Here is a 14206-nt window from a genome sequence, read left to right on the forward strand (position 1 = left end):
TACCTCCTCCCAGGGAACAGAAGATGTTCTTATTACTGAAAACATCCCCCTTCTTTAGCCTGCACCTGATACCTCATCAGCTACTAGCAGACATGATCATCTCATTAAACACACACACGCCACACCACCTTGGCACCATTTGAAGTGAGCAGTGTGCTCAGCGCTCAGCCTCTGCAATGAGCCAGCCTTACACCTCTCCTTTTCCCATTCTTTTATAAGTCACGTTAGAGAAACTTCCGCAACCTCCTTTTTCAGGGGCACTACCCCAGACTGGACACAGTTCTCTATCATGGAAAAAGATGAGGTTCCTAGCTCCTCCCATCGCATTCCCTTTCCTTCCACCTGATCCACATCTGCCTTGCCCACAGTAGGACGACACCACCGACACACTCAGCCCACAGCAGGATGACACCACCGACATACTCAGCCCACAGCAGGATGACACCACCGACACACTCAGCCCACAGCAGGATGACACCACCGACACACTCAGCTCACAGCAGGATGACACCACTGACACACTCAGCCCACAGCAGGATGACACCACCGACACACTCAGCCCACAGCAGGATGACACCCCTGACACAGCCCACAGCAGGATGACACCACCGACATACTCAGCTCACAGTAGGACGACACCACCAACATACTCAGCTCACAGTAGGATGACACCACCGACATACTCAGCTCACAGTAGGACGACACCACCGACATACTCAGCTCACAGTAGGACGACACCACCGACACACTCAGCTCACAGCAGGACGACACCACCGACACACTCAGCTCACAGTAGGACGACACCACCGACACACTCAGCTCACAGTAGGACGACACCACCGACACACTCAGCTCACAGTAGGACGACACCACCGACACACTCAGCTCACAGTAGGACGACACCACCGACACACTCAGCTCACAGTAGGACGACACCACCGACACACTCAGCTCACAGTAGGACGACACCACCGACACACTCAGCTCACAGTAGGACGACACCACCGACACACTCAGCTCACAGTAGGACACCACCGACACACTCAGCTCACAGTAGGACGACACCACCGACACACTCAGCTCACAGTAGGACGACACCACCGACACACTCAGCTCACAGTAGGACGACACCACCGACACACTCAGCTCACAGTAGGACACCACCGACACACTCAGCTCACAGTAGGACGACACCACCGACACACTCAGCTCACAGTAGGACGACACCACCGACACACTCAGCTCACAGTAGGACGACACCACCGACACACTCAGCTCACAGTAGGATGACACCCCTGACACAGCCCACAGCAGGACGACACCACCGACATACTCAGCTCACAGTAGGACGACACCACCGACACACTCAGCTCACAGTAGGACGACACCACCGACACACTCAGCTCACAGTAGGATGACACCACCGACACACTCAGCTCACAGTAGGACGACACCACCGACACACTCAGCTCACAGTAGGACGACACCACCGACACACTCAGCTCACAGTAGGACACCACCGACACACTCAGCTCACAGTAGGATGACACCACCGACATACTCAGCTCACAGTAGGACGACACCACCGACACACTCAGCTCACAGTAGGACGACACCACCGACACACTCAGCTCACAGTAGGATGACACCACCGACACACTCAGCTCACAGTAGGACGACACCACCAACACACTCAGCTCACAGTAGGACACCACCGACACACTCAGCTCACAGTAGGACGACACCACCGACATACTCAGCTCACAGTAGGACGACACCACCGACACACTCAGCTCACAGTAGGACGACACCACCGACACACTCAGCTCACAGTAGGACGACACCACCGACACACTCAGCTCACAGTAGGACGACACCACCGACACACTCAGCTCACAGTAGGACACCACCGACACACTCAGCTCACAGTAGGATGACACCACCGACACACTCAGCTCACAGTAGGACGACACCACCGACACACTCAGCTTACAGTAGGACGACACCACCGACACACTCAGCTCACAGTAGAATGACACCACCGACACACTCAGCTCACAGTAGGATGACACCACCGACACACTCAGCTCACAGTAGAATGACACCACCGACACACTCAGCTCACAGTAGGACGACACCACCGACACACTCAGCCCACAGCAGGATGACACCCCTGACACAGCCCACAGCAGGATGACACCACCGACATACTCAGCTCACGGTAGGATGACACCACTGACACACTCAGCTCACAGTAGGACGACACCACCGACACACTCAGCTCCTGTCTAGTAGGGACCTGATTTGTCCGCATTCTGCCTTCTTTTTCTCTTTCATCTCTCTGTCTGAGCAGGGAAGGATGGGGAAGGCGAGCCTCAGTGTGGAACCTGCACTTTGTACTTAATTTCATCCTGTTTGGTGGCACTTTTGATCAAAGTACTTGGATCTGATTGATCAAAGTAGTTTGGAAAAACTGGCATCTAGAATAGTAACAATGCAACAGTTGTTTGTGTGTTTTTGCACACACCCTATGTATTTGTTACTTGCCTAACTCTATCTCCTTCCCATCCATCCTTCTTTCCGTCTTCTTTCCTCCTTCCTTCCCTTCCTACTTCCTTCCATCATCCATTTATCTACCCATCTATCCATTTATCCATCCATCCATCCACCCGTCCAGCCAGCCAGCCAGCCATCATGTTGCAGGCTTCAATCAGACACACATATTTATTCAGCACCTACTATCTTCCAGACATTGCTAGTATAACAGGGACCAAACTGGACAAACCTCCTGCTTACTTGAAAATTGCAAGGAGAAACAGAAAGAAAACAAATGCTTATGTTCCTCTAAAGTCCAGTGTTAGGGAATGCTATGAAGGTAGAAACAGAGTAGGAGGGTTCGGGGGACTGTTGCTCTTAAAGGCAGGCTGGTCAGAGAAGTCCTCTTAGAGAAGACATCAGGAGCCGAATCCTACCATTTAATCCTACAAGGTAGGTCTCATTATTCCATTTTATGGACAAGAAAATGAGGACATCAGAGGTTAAATATATTGCTTAGATTCACATAGGTATTGAAGGCAGAATCATCTAAGGGTGAAGCCAGGCTTCTGTGCTGTTCCCTCCTGTGCTCCATCCTCACAGGTGCTGGACCCTGCACTGGGTCTCAGGCGTAGAGAGCAGATTAAGACCTGGCCCTGCAGCCCAAGCAACAGCAGGTTCAGTGGCTGTGGGGTGTGCTGCAGCTGCTCATGGAAGCGCTAATAAAATGGGGCAGGAAATGGCTCTGTTGCTTCTTTCCCTACTTCATAAGACCAGGACTCGGAAATACAAGCAGCTCCTAGTGATTGCTTAGCTCCTAGGAAATGGGTGGGTGGAGTTGACATCACTGTGCCATTGCACACAATGCTATTCGGATGTCCTAGTTTCTGCTACCTTTATTATAAAGTAATTTCTTTCCTGGGAATTGTGACCACTTAAAGAATACATATACCATGGTGCAATTCAAATGTGCCAGTTGATAAATTTGTTTTCCTTATAGGGAGCTCTAAAGAGACTTTGAGCAGTTTTAGACACGTGAGCTCACAAACAGCTCAACGGCAGCCTGGGAGGAGAGTTAGATGAGGTTGGACTGAGGAGTACAGAAGGATAAACACAGAGAGAGGAAGGGGGAGAGAGGAAGGGGGAGAGAGAAAGGATGAGCGAGATCAACATCAACAGGGACTGAAGACACTGCAAATGTACCGGCGAAGCAAAGGGGAAGCTTCATACACGAATACCAGATAAAGGGCTATCGTTAAGATAGGAAGTCAAGCAAAGGCATGGAAACAGTGTGTAATCAAGTATAAAAGCATTCTGGAAGTGAAAACACTGGATCTCTACTTGGGAATCCAAAGCCGAAACACACTGAGCCTTCTGGGTCAGAGTGTGATGTGGTTTAGATCTGTGTCCCCACCAAGTCTCATGGAGAATTATAATTCTCAGTGTTGGAGGTAGGGCCTGGTAGGAGGTGACTGGATCATGGGAGCAGTTTCTCCTGAATGGTTTAGCGCCATCCCCTTGGTGCTGTTCTTGGGATAGTGAGTGAGTCATTGAGATCTGGTCGTTTAAAAGTGTGTGGCACCTCCCTCTTCCTTCTCTCTCTTGCTCCCACTCTGGCGTGTGGTGTGCCTGCTTCCCCTTCACCTTCTGCCACGATTGTAAGCTTTCTGAGGCCTCCCCAGAAGCAGAAGCCACTCTGCTTCCTATAAAGCCTGCAGAACCAAGAACCAATTAAACCTCTTTTCTTTATAAATTACACAGTCTCAGGTATTTATTTATTTATAGCAGTGTGAGAACAGACTAATACAGGGTGTGCTTATGATTTTAATGCCGCAAATGCTGGTGGAGCGGCACAGCTCAGAAAACCAGGTGTGTGTAAGATGCAATGCCTTGTTTACCAGTAACGCAGAAGCATGGTACACGCCCCAGCAGAGAGCCACCTGGCATTTCAGGAGCGCCGCCATTCTCCCAAAGACAAACCCTCAGAAAGGCTTATGGCCAATTTGAATATGTGAATTTTACAAACACAGACGACACAGTCAAACATCATCTTCTAATATGCTGTCAATTAACTTAATAATGAGAAACAAAGAATCACATTTTAATTTAGATTGTCTTATAAAAACTCCCCTACATTGTGGAACAATTTTACTGAGATTACGTTTCCTTTGGTCTCAGTCTTTTTATTTTTATTTATTTATTTAGAGACAGAGTTTCGCTCTTGTTGCCCAGGATGGAGTGCAATGGTGCGATCTCGGCTCACTGCAACCTCTGCCTCCCGGGTTCAAGCAATTCTCCTGCCTCAGCCTCTCATTTAGCTGGAATTACAGGTGCCCGCCACCACACCTGACTAATATTTTGTATTTTTAGTAGAGATGGGGTTTCACCATGTTGGCCAAGGTGGTCTCAAACTCCTGCCTCAGCCTCCCAAGTAGCTGGGACTACAGGCGCATGCCAACACACCTGGCTAATTTTTTGTAATTTTAGTGGAAACAGCGTTTCACCGTGTTAGCCAGGATGGTCTCAATCTCCTAACCTCATGATCCGCCCGCCTCAGCCTCCCAAAGTGCTGGGATTACAGTCGTGAGCCACCATGCCCGGCCTGATCTCAGTCTTCTTGTTTTCCATGGCACATTCCCTGCACTTCTGGCTTTCTCAGGATGCTGACATTTTTTCTTCTGTTATCACTGGAAGTCTTGTTTCTAGGTTCGAGTACCCATTCTTCCAACAGTGAGCACTTTCTCTGTTAGCCCAGTGGGTGTATATTCATGACTTCCACAACTAAACCACCCACTCTATTGCTTATCAAAGTGAACCCTTAAAAGCTTCTTACCAGAATAATCAAAATGGGATGAAGTCACAGCCGAAGAATAATATTTAAGCATGGGATAGATGCTTTTTTTAAACCTGATTTTGTCAGGCAGCCTTGATGAACCTGCATGGATGCAGGATGATGAGTGCCAAAGCTCCTTCCCACCTGCTCTGTGATATCCAAAAGGTGTGGCTGAGAGAGTGACAGGTCAGTGATCAGTGATTCTTTTTGCTGGGTACTTTCAGGAGGAAGCCTTGTTTTATAGCTGGGCATGTATGGGATCTAAGAAAAATGTAGAATGCCTCTCAGTCTTCAGGCTTTTTAGAATGCCCCCTCCTGTCTGATTGATAAACTCAGTGACCACGCTTCAGAGTGGGAAGAACAAAGGCTTGGAACTCGGGCTGATCTGGCATTCAATGTCCAAAAGGCCTTGTTGTACAAGCTCTCGAGGCTCTGTCCCCTCATCTGTAAAATGGGGACAAGGACCTGACTCAAAGGTGCTGTAGAGTTGAGTCAGTGTGTAGAGCTCCTGGCATGTGGCAGGCCCCTAGGAAACCCAAATGATAATGAGGACCACCTTGGGCTGTGGGGAAGGCGTAGCTTCTGGACTTTAGGGCTGGGGGTGTGTGTGGGGGAGAAGAGAACTCCTTGTACCAGCCCCTGCTCGCATCACTTACCACACCTGTAATGATTCATGATCACGTCAGTAGGGGCTTTATATCCATCTCCCTCACACTTTATGGTCCCCAGGCCCTTACACATTAAGGGGACCTAGTAGAGACTGTGGGCTAACCAGATGCCTCAGGAAATGAGAAGGAAAGGGAATCTCATCTGAAACCCTAATAGTTTTTGCACATCTTTTGCATATAAATCAGAACGATCATCGAGCACAAGGATTTCAACTTCCCTGCACCCATCCCTTTACTCCTTTCAATGTGTGCGGTTCCCTGCGGCCCCCAAATCCCAGCTGGTTCTGGGAACCCTCCTGGCCTGCCCTGGGCTGGGCCTCCAGACTCCTCCTGAGTCAGCACCCAGTGCCATGTTGAAAGAGGCAGCAGGCAACCCCGGGCAAAAGCCTTGAGTCTGACTTCTCTTTATGCCACTCAACCCTAGGAACAAAGATCATTTTCCTGTCATTCCTCTTTGCTCTTAACACACACACACACTTTAACTGAACGACACCTTTTAGATCATCAGTGGGCCACTTGTAATTAAAGTACGGTGCTGGACACAGCACGCAGTATCATCTTCGATCCTTATAACCACCCCGTAAGGTCTACATTCTCCCCATTTCAGAGATTTTTCACTTAGCCTCAGCATTTTAGCAAGTTGCCGAAGATCACAATGTAAACGGCAAAGTTGGGTTTGGCTCATGGGTTTAAAGGCAAAACTCATGATCCAGCCTTGATCCTGTACAGCCTTCCTCTTAGAAACCCCCTACTTGGCCACAGACTCCTGTCCCTGCCATCCTTTACCTCTTCAGAACCACCAACATATTCTCCTGTAATCCACCTGTTCGTGGTGTCAACTCCATCTCCACCAAATCTTTTTCCAAAACATCTCCTGACAGGTGAGGACACCAGCCACCTCATGCTCATGTCTCAGGTGCTGAACTGACCTGGGTCACAGCCTACCCCTGGCACCCGAGCATGCGCAGTGAGATTTCCCTTTAAAACTGGGACGATGGAGGCAGGCAGCAGATATTTGTATGCTTTTTGTTGCATCTATACTGATTCAGGGAAAGAAATGAAAAATTTGGAGTAGAATGACTTGGAAACCTCTGAGGAAGTAGTTCCTCAAGAAATAAATCTCAGTGAAGTTTGGCCAGTAAAACGGACTCCACTCTGCTATTAATTCATCCAGTGGCTCGAACGATGCGAGGTTCTAAAGGTTAACCTTCTGTCTCTACCTCCAGGAAGGCAGTAACGGTCACCTTCTAAGAGTTTCATTCATTTCAGCTTTCACCCAAAACATGAGGGAGTGAGGGATGCCATGTCACGCTTTACTGCTGAAATATGGCCAGGACATGATGTCCCCAGGGCACAGCAATGATACGGCTCACTGCCACATGGCAAACAAAACGCACATTTGCAGGAGAGGCAGGCCATGATTTCATCAGCCATGTAAACATGATAGGACAGATGCATTTCTCTATGGAATCAAAGGTCTGAATGCATACTCCAACCCCTGTCATCTACTTTGTTCATTCTCTTCTCTGGAGGATGAAGAAAAGTGGCTATGATAACTCACGGGAAGCCCCAACAGATGTGATCTTTTGCGTCCTTCTATCAGCCCTCTGAAACTGCTGCTGCTTTAATTTGGTAGTGGCGGTGAGGGTTGCAGGAAGGTGGGAGGAAGATGGAGCAGAGCCCTGTTTACAATGCTTACTCTTACCCAGTTGGCTAGGGTGCCTTGCCCTGGAGTCTCCAGGCTGTAATGAGAAATCTCCCATGAGGAACACGGATGTTTAAAGGCCGAGGGATTTAAAATGAACCAAACTTCTAAGGACACAGTGGCCAAAACTTGGTCCTGTTTGCAACACGCCCCTGCTGCCCTGAATTCCGATGTTAGGTTGTAGGATGGTAGCACCGTGGGCTCTGGGCCACTTCCTAGGGCCAGGGAGCTGCCAGTTAGTGGTCGCCAGAGTGATTCAGCACAACTCCTTCCAGAACCACATACTGGCCACACCCCTCCAGGGTGGAATCTACCTGTGTGGTAAGAGGTTGTTTTGGGAGCTTGGAGCAGCAACAGCACTTTGTGAACATGGATTGTGGGGGTAGGAGACGCAGGGTTGTTTATTATTTTGTTCAACACCTCTCCCATATCCCTTCTTCTAGGAACAAGAACATTTTCCTTATGGGAAATCCATTTTACATGGTTTATTGGAGCTAACTTTCCTATCCAGTGGCAGAGGTATGCACATAAGCTTGAATCTGAGCGGTCCATCCCACAGGTTATATGATCAGGTCAATGCTGGGCACATGACCAAAACCAGAGGAGTCAGCATCTTCCTTGGAACTTGATGCCTGAGTCAGCTGGATGAGGGTCCAGGGCTCCTGTGTCCTTCAGGGCTCTCCTCTGCCCCCAGCTTTGCCATGGAGGCTAGGATTGGCCCTCCTTTCCCTCCTCCGAAGGTTGTCCTCCTCTTTTATTTACCACACTGCTTTTGCCTCCTGGGAGGCCCAGGGCTCCTGCCTGTGGGCAGGGATGGTGCCTCGGGCCAGCGCAGAACAGATGTGTTCCAAGAACAAGTGAGTAAAAAGCCATTTGGGGAAAGCACATCATGTCTCCAGTGCCCTTCCCGGAGGAAGTCAACGGTGGTTCTGCAAACACAGCAGCCTGGGCAAATGAACACTGTCTGCTGGTTATCTTTTCTCTGACTCTGGATTTCCACTTATTCATTGACATCAAATGAAGTATTACTGTGGGATCTTATGTAAGGTCATAAAAAGACAGACGTTTTACTTCCTGGAAAGGTAAACTGTTATTCCTTCAAAGTTCAGGAAGAAAACGTACAAGCAGGGAAACCGAAGGGGGGGCTGAGTGCCGACCTTGGGAGCAGATGCAGCTCCAGCACTAAAAGAAAACGTCATTAAAGGCAAGAGGCTCAAAGGCACGGAGCCCGCAGACAACTCTCTGCACACCCTGCCTGTCCAGAACCTGCTGATCCCAGTCAGGACGGCGGAGGAGGGGCCCACAGAGTGCTTCCCGTGGCTTCTGTGTGTTAGCTGCCATCTGGCGTTTGTCTTAGAGACAGAATGGTCAGTAATTCAAAAAAGTGCAAATGACTTCTATCCACTTGTAAGATGTTATAAAGGTACAGATTCGGTTCGAAGTTGCTGCCTTAAAAAATGTCTGTCTTCGTGAAGACAAGAGATTTCACATTTCTTAGAAAGAATGACAATGGTGTTCTTATCACTACCATATTACATCAGTTAGAGCCTTTGAGTCCTGAATAATGGAACACTTAGAAATTTTGCCATTATCAAAAGATAAAATTTAGGCTTTCAGAGGGAATTTTGACACCATACTGTATTTTATAATTATGTAGAAAGTGATGGATTTTAATTACCAGTTTTATCTTCAGAGTGCTATAACTTATATTTGTAATTGTAGTTTGGAAGTTCCCAATGTCATTATGTTTTTTTTTTTTTTTTGAAAGAGAAATGATGGCATCTTGAATTAAGCCCACAATTTACTCAATCTAATCTTACTTAAAATGACTCTATTATGCAAATATACTTCTCCAGTTCAGTCAAATCAGCTCCTCCTTCCCTCTGTCACTGATTTCCCTGACCCCTGCCACTAACATCCACAGACAAAGGCATTTTTACAAACAACTGGAGACTGTATTGTTCTTCCCATCTCTCTTCTTCAGACGGACCTTTGTATTCTTCAGAAAATGAAGTCCAAATGAACAAATTTTATCATTTCTTTCTCGCTTGATAGGACAAAAGGGAGACTTTCCTGACTTCTAAACAATACGACTTCTGGCAAAAAAAAATCTTTTTTTCCCATCTGTGGCCACAGGAGTTGTAGGTGATTCATAAATGCACTGCCCCAAGTGGGTCACAATAAACCAAGCTCATGTAAACCAGCTTTGCAGATAAACAAAATGCTCTGGCCAGCTCACACTGCAGAAATCAAACGACATTAGATTCTGGTGAGTGATAAAATAGAAAAAGCTAACACATTTCAGGAATTCTCTGATGCCAATTGTTTGTGACTACAGATGTGTAGTTATCTCTAAGATTAATTGCCAAGGAATATTTTCAGTAACTATGCTAGTGGTTCTGACAAACAACATTGGTAAAAGTAAATTTGCTACCTAAATAAACATATCCAGCTATATTTCAGAAGGAGTAAAGGTCATGTCATATTGACAGAAAATCTTTGTAGATACTAAGACTAAACCGGGCAAAGAGAGCTAAACGCCAACCACACAGTTTGAACTGTGAGTAACATTTGTGTGTTTGAAATCAACATAGGAAGTCTTGAGATACAAGATTTGTGGGACAAAAATCAGTGAGAAAAAAATTATACTCCTAGCCAACGAGAACGTACATTATCAACAACAAAAACAATGAGAACAACAGATAAATGAACAAAAAACCCAAAAGGCATTCTCAAAGTGTATTCCTTTGCCAGTTAGAAGTTGCAGGCATGTGTTTTGAATTTTCTATTGCTTTATTTGTAGAAAGATTTGGAAGCAGGATTATTTTATTGAAATAGAATGCCAGATTGAGAAAAGCCCATTTCAAAAGGGAATCGTTATTTGGAAGGAAGGGCTTCATCCAGTTAGTGTTTGGGTCGCCAGATCTGGACGGTGAGTAACGGACATCCTGAATATAACTGGAGAATTCTGGACAACTCAGCAATTCAGCCAGGTCACTAGGGTGCAAATGTCAAGGGCCGGTGGGGCAAGGATTCAAGGACTCAAGGGCTCCTGGAGCTCTGAGTTACTGCGTTTCCCAGGAGGCCTACGATGACCCCAGTGCATACGTGATCCAGATCCTGAAGCATTTGCTCCTGGGTGGGGAAATACTGCAAATGCAAACTTGACAATAAGTTTTCCTTTCTGAATCACGAAAAGCTAATTCAAACCAACCACTGTAACAAAGCATTGAAATGTTCTCAATGGTATATCTGGCTGGCCAGGGGCCTGGCTGAGGAAGTCACCTCCGCTCCCAGGACTGCGTTTGTCCGGGATCCATGCCTCCCGGGAGGATATTGTGATGGCTTCACATCCGCGCTCCCCTCCAGATCCAGGCAGGAGTGCGCAGGGACTGTGGGAAGTGTGTCACTCTGGCAGAGTCAGGGCTCTTGAGTCAGCATCTTACACAGAGCAGGACGTCAACAAATACTTGACAAATGAGAGAATGGTGTGGCAGATGAGGATCTCTGCTCTCCAAGTCACAGCTCAAGCTCTACACATACAGAACTACTGGAACTTGCCCTGGTTGGCCCCACTGTCCCTGTGTGCCCTGAGCTGTGCTGTTCTGTATACCGGAAATATCCCTCTTCTTCCACCCCTGGCAAACCACGATTCCACGGCAACCTTGCCTTCAAAGCCTCTGAGCTGGCTGCTTTCCTCCACCCCAACATATCTGGCCTATGACCCTCTTATAGCCCGTTTTACAGACCCCAAGGATTTGAGTATCTTGCTCACTAGTCTAAGCTTCCTGGGAGTGCAGCTTCGTCTTATTTATAGAGTTTAGATTTACTAGGAGCTCTGCATCTAGCATAGAACCACATATATTATATGGAATAGATCATAGGCTATGTTAGAGGACAACAGACCCTTGGGGTAGGTAGATCACTATCCTCATTTTACAGATGAGGCACAACAAGGTTGAGCAATTTGCAGAAGGTCCCTTGCTAGTAAGTGGTCTATTCAATGCTTGTGGCTCCCCCAAAACGCCCACATCCTTATCTAAAACCTATGCACATGTTATCTGACATGGCAAAAGGGACTTCGAAGATGTGATTACTTTTAGGATCTTGAGGTGGGAAGATCACCCTGGACAATCTGAGTAAGCCTGATAGAATCACAGGGGCCCTCATGAGAGGAAGGCAGGAGAGTCAGTGTCAGAGAAAGGGATATGACTATAGAAGCAGAAGTCAGAGAGAGACAGAGATTTGCAGATGCTGTGCTGTTGGCCTTGAAGATGGAGGAAGGGGCCATGAGCCAAGAAATGCAAGTGGCCTCTAAAAGTTGGGAAAGGCAAGGAAACGGATGCTCCCCAGAGCCTCCCAAAGTAATGCTGCCTTGACAGTTATCTTAATTTCAGGATTTCTGACCTCTAGAACTGTAAGATGAAGCATTTATAAGCCATTAAGTTTGTGCTAATTTGTTAGAGCAGCCATGGGAAACTCACACAGGGCCTGTAAACTGGAAACCAGGTGGAAACACTGACAAAGGGAGGAAGGAGCACACTGCACTCCTGAAGGAGGTGGTCAAAGGCCCATTCTAAGAGCTCCCTGGCATCAAGGGCTTTCCCTGCTCTCTGCTCTCCTGATGAAGTCTGTATAATGATCTGAAGAACTGAGAAGCGGTGGGCAGGACTGACCAAAACCCAGAAAGTCACAAGTCCAAGGTGGCTCCCCAAGCCTGGTCTCAGTGTTATGGCTTCCAGGAACACTGAGCCATCTCCTCAAAGGTAAAGCCTCTTCACCAAAACACGTTTGTTACCAATAGTCCTGACGCCATGGATGTTCCATGCTGTGTGCAGTGGCCACACCCACCACCACCCCAGCAAAGGCCTCCTAGTTACCAGGGAGGGTGGATGGGAGAGAGCAGAGCTAAGCCAGGAGCTCCCAGGGAAGCCCCCTCCTTAGGAAGAGGATGTGGCTACCCGGGTACTCAGACCTCCAGCCTCCCGCTCCATCGTAGGGATGATGAGAGCCCACGCAGGTGACTTCCTATTGCTCTTGCTTTTGAAAAGCTCAGTCTGTGGGTCAGGTTGTCAGTCTGTCTGCCTGTCTGGTTCTCTCTCTGGTCAGGCAGCTGCAGAAGGACTAGTTTGATGAGATAATAAATACCAGCCTCGGTCACCATGAATCAGAGGCACACAGCCAGCTGAGTCACACACTGGGGGTGTCTCAGACAGCACTGTCGAGTTCCATCTGACCTCACTCTGGAAACGGGGCCAGCTGTTCGAAAATGGCAGGGCATTAAGGAACATATTTCACTCCCAAAGCTCCAAGTGCTGTGTGTGCTCTGGCCACAAAATGCTTTTTGGAAAGGAACGTCATCACGGCCCTTGTAACTCATGAAAAGGAGACTGCTGATTCTGGAGAAAGGCTGGGAAGGGGATGGCACTAAGGATGCATGAAGCCATGAAGATCTGGCCTGCAGCAGTAGCTGCAGTCCCAAAGTGACCTCACTTGGCTAAATGGTGCCTGAAGTCACTAAACCATGTCAAGCTGAAACACCATTCAATGTGTATAGCGAGTCCTGACTTAGTTCTTGTCATTGCAACAGGGTGTCTCCCACTGCTCCTGCCCCCTGCTTTGCCTAGGGGGCCCCAAGGCCCAGCAGGCAATGATGCCAGGACTGAGGGCTGCTCAGGGTCCAAGGATGAAGCGCTAAGGGTCCAGGAACTGCAGGCCCCCCCATCCCACCTGCCCGCAGGCATCCTTGAGTGCTGAGGAGCGTCGGAACAACTCCTCAGAGGCCAAGCTACAGAGGCTTCTGCTCATCCATCCTTGCTACCAGGCTGCCCTTTCTTCTGCCTTAGAAAGCTCCAAGTACAGAGGGCATTGCTGGTTGGCAGGGGACATGGGCCTCCCAGCAGGACCCAGCTCCAAGGGACATCCATATTGTTTTCCATGCCTGGTCGTGGCTTTCACATTCCATTGAAAACCCAAGCTTCAAGGTTTAGTTGTCATTTTCTGTTCCACTTTACTTCCCTCATCACTCCTAACACCAAAGCCTCACAACAAAAGTCTGACAAAGGTCCTATCAGGTTTCCCTCTCCCTAGAGATCGTGCCTGATTCTGCTTGGCTTTCAGCCTGGGCCTGGCCGACCACAGCGGCCTTGCCAGAGCTGGGGTCTCTGGCCATGGCTGAGGTCATTTCTGCAGCCAGCGGGAGGAGGGAGTGATAAAGGACTCAGCCACGTTACAATAAGGGAAAGAGAACTGCAGGACAGGGTGGGGCCTGTATTTGTGGATTTCATGGTTGGACTCCTGGGAGCTGGACACAGGCATTGAATCTCAAATGGTTCTGGGGTGACAGGGCCTTGGAGTCCAGGGCTGCCCAATGAGACCTTGGATCTGACCCCAGAAGGTGGGGCATGGAGGAGAGAGACGCCGGGGATGAATTCTTCCCCCTTTTGCATCTGAGCTTCTGCTTCA

General features: G+C 48.3%; 1 protein-coding gene across 1 annotated transcript in view; it reads right to left on the reverse strand.

The window, feature by feature from the left end:
* Positions 1-14206, reverse strand: part of ADAM12 (ADAM metallopeptidase domain 12) — a 375660-nt gene that overhangs the window by 35900 nt on the left and 325554 nt on the right. The gene's annotated exons all lie outside the window — the stretch shown is intronic.

This window comes from Macaca mulatta, chromosome 9 (genome assembly GCF_049350105.2).
Source record: "Macaca mulatta isolate MMU2019108-1 chromosome 9, T2T-MMU8v2.0, whole genome shotgun sequence".
In the NCBI taxonomy this organism is placed as follows: domain Eukaryota; kingdom Metazoa; phylum Chordata; class Mammalia; order Primates; family Cercopithecidae; genus Macaca; species Macaca mulatta.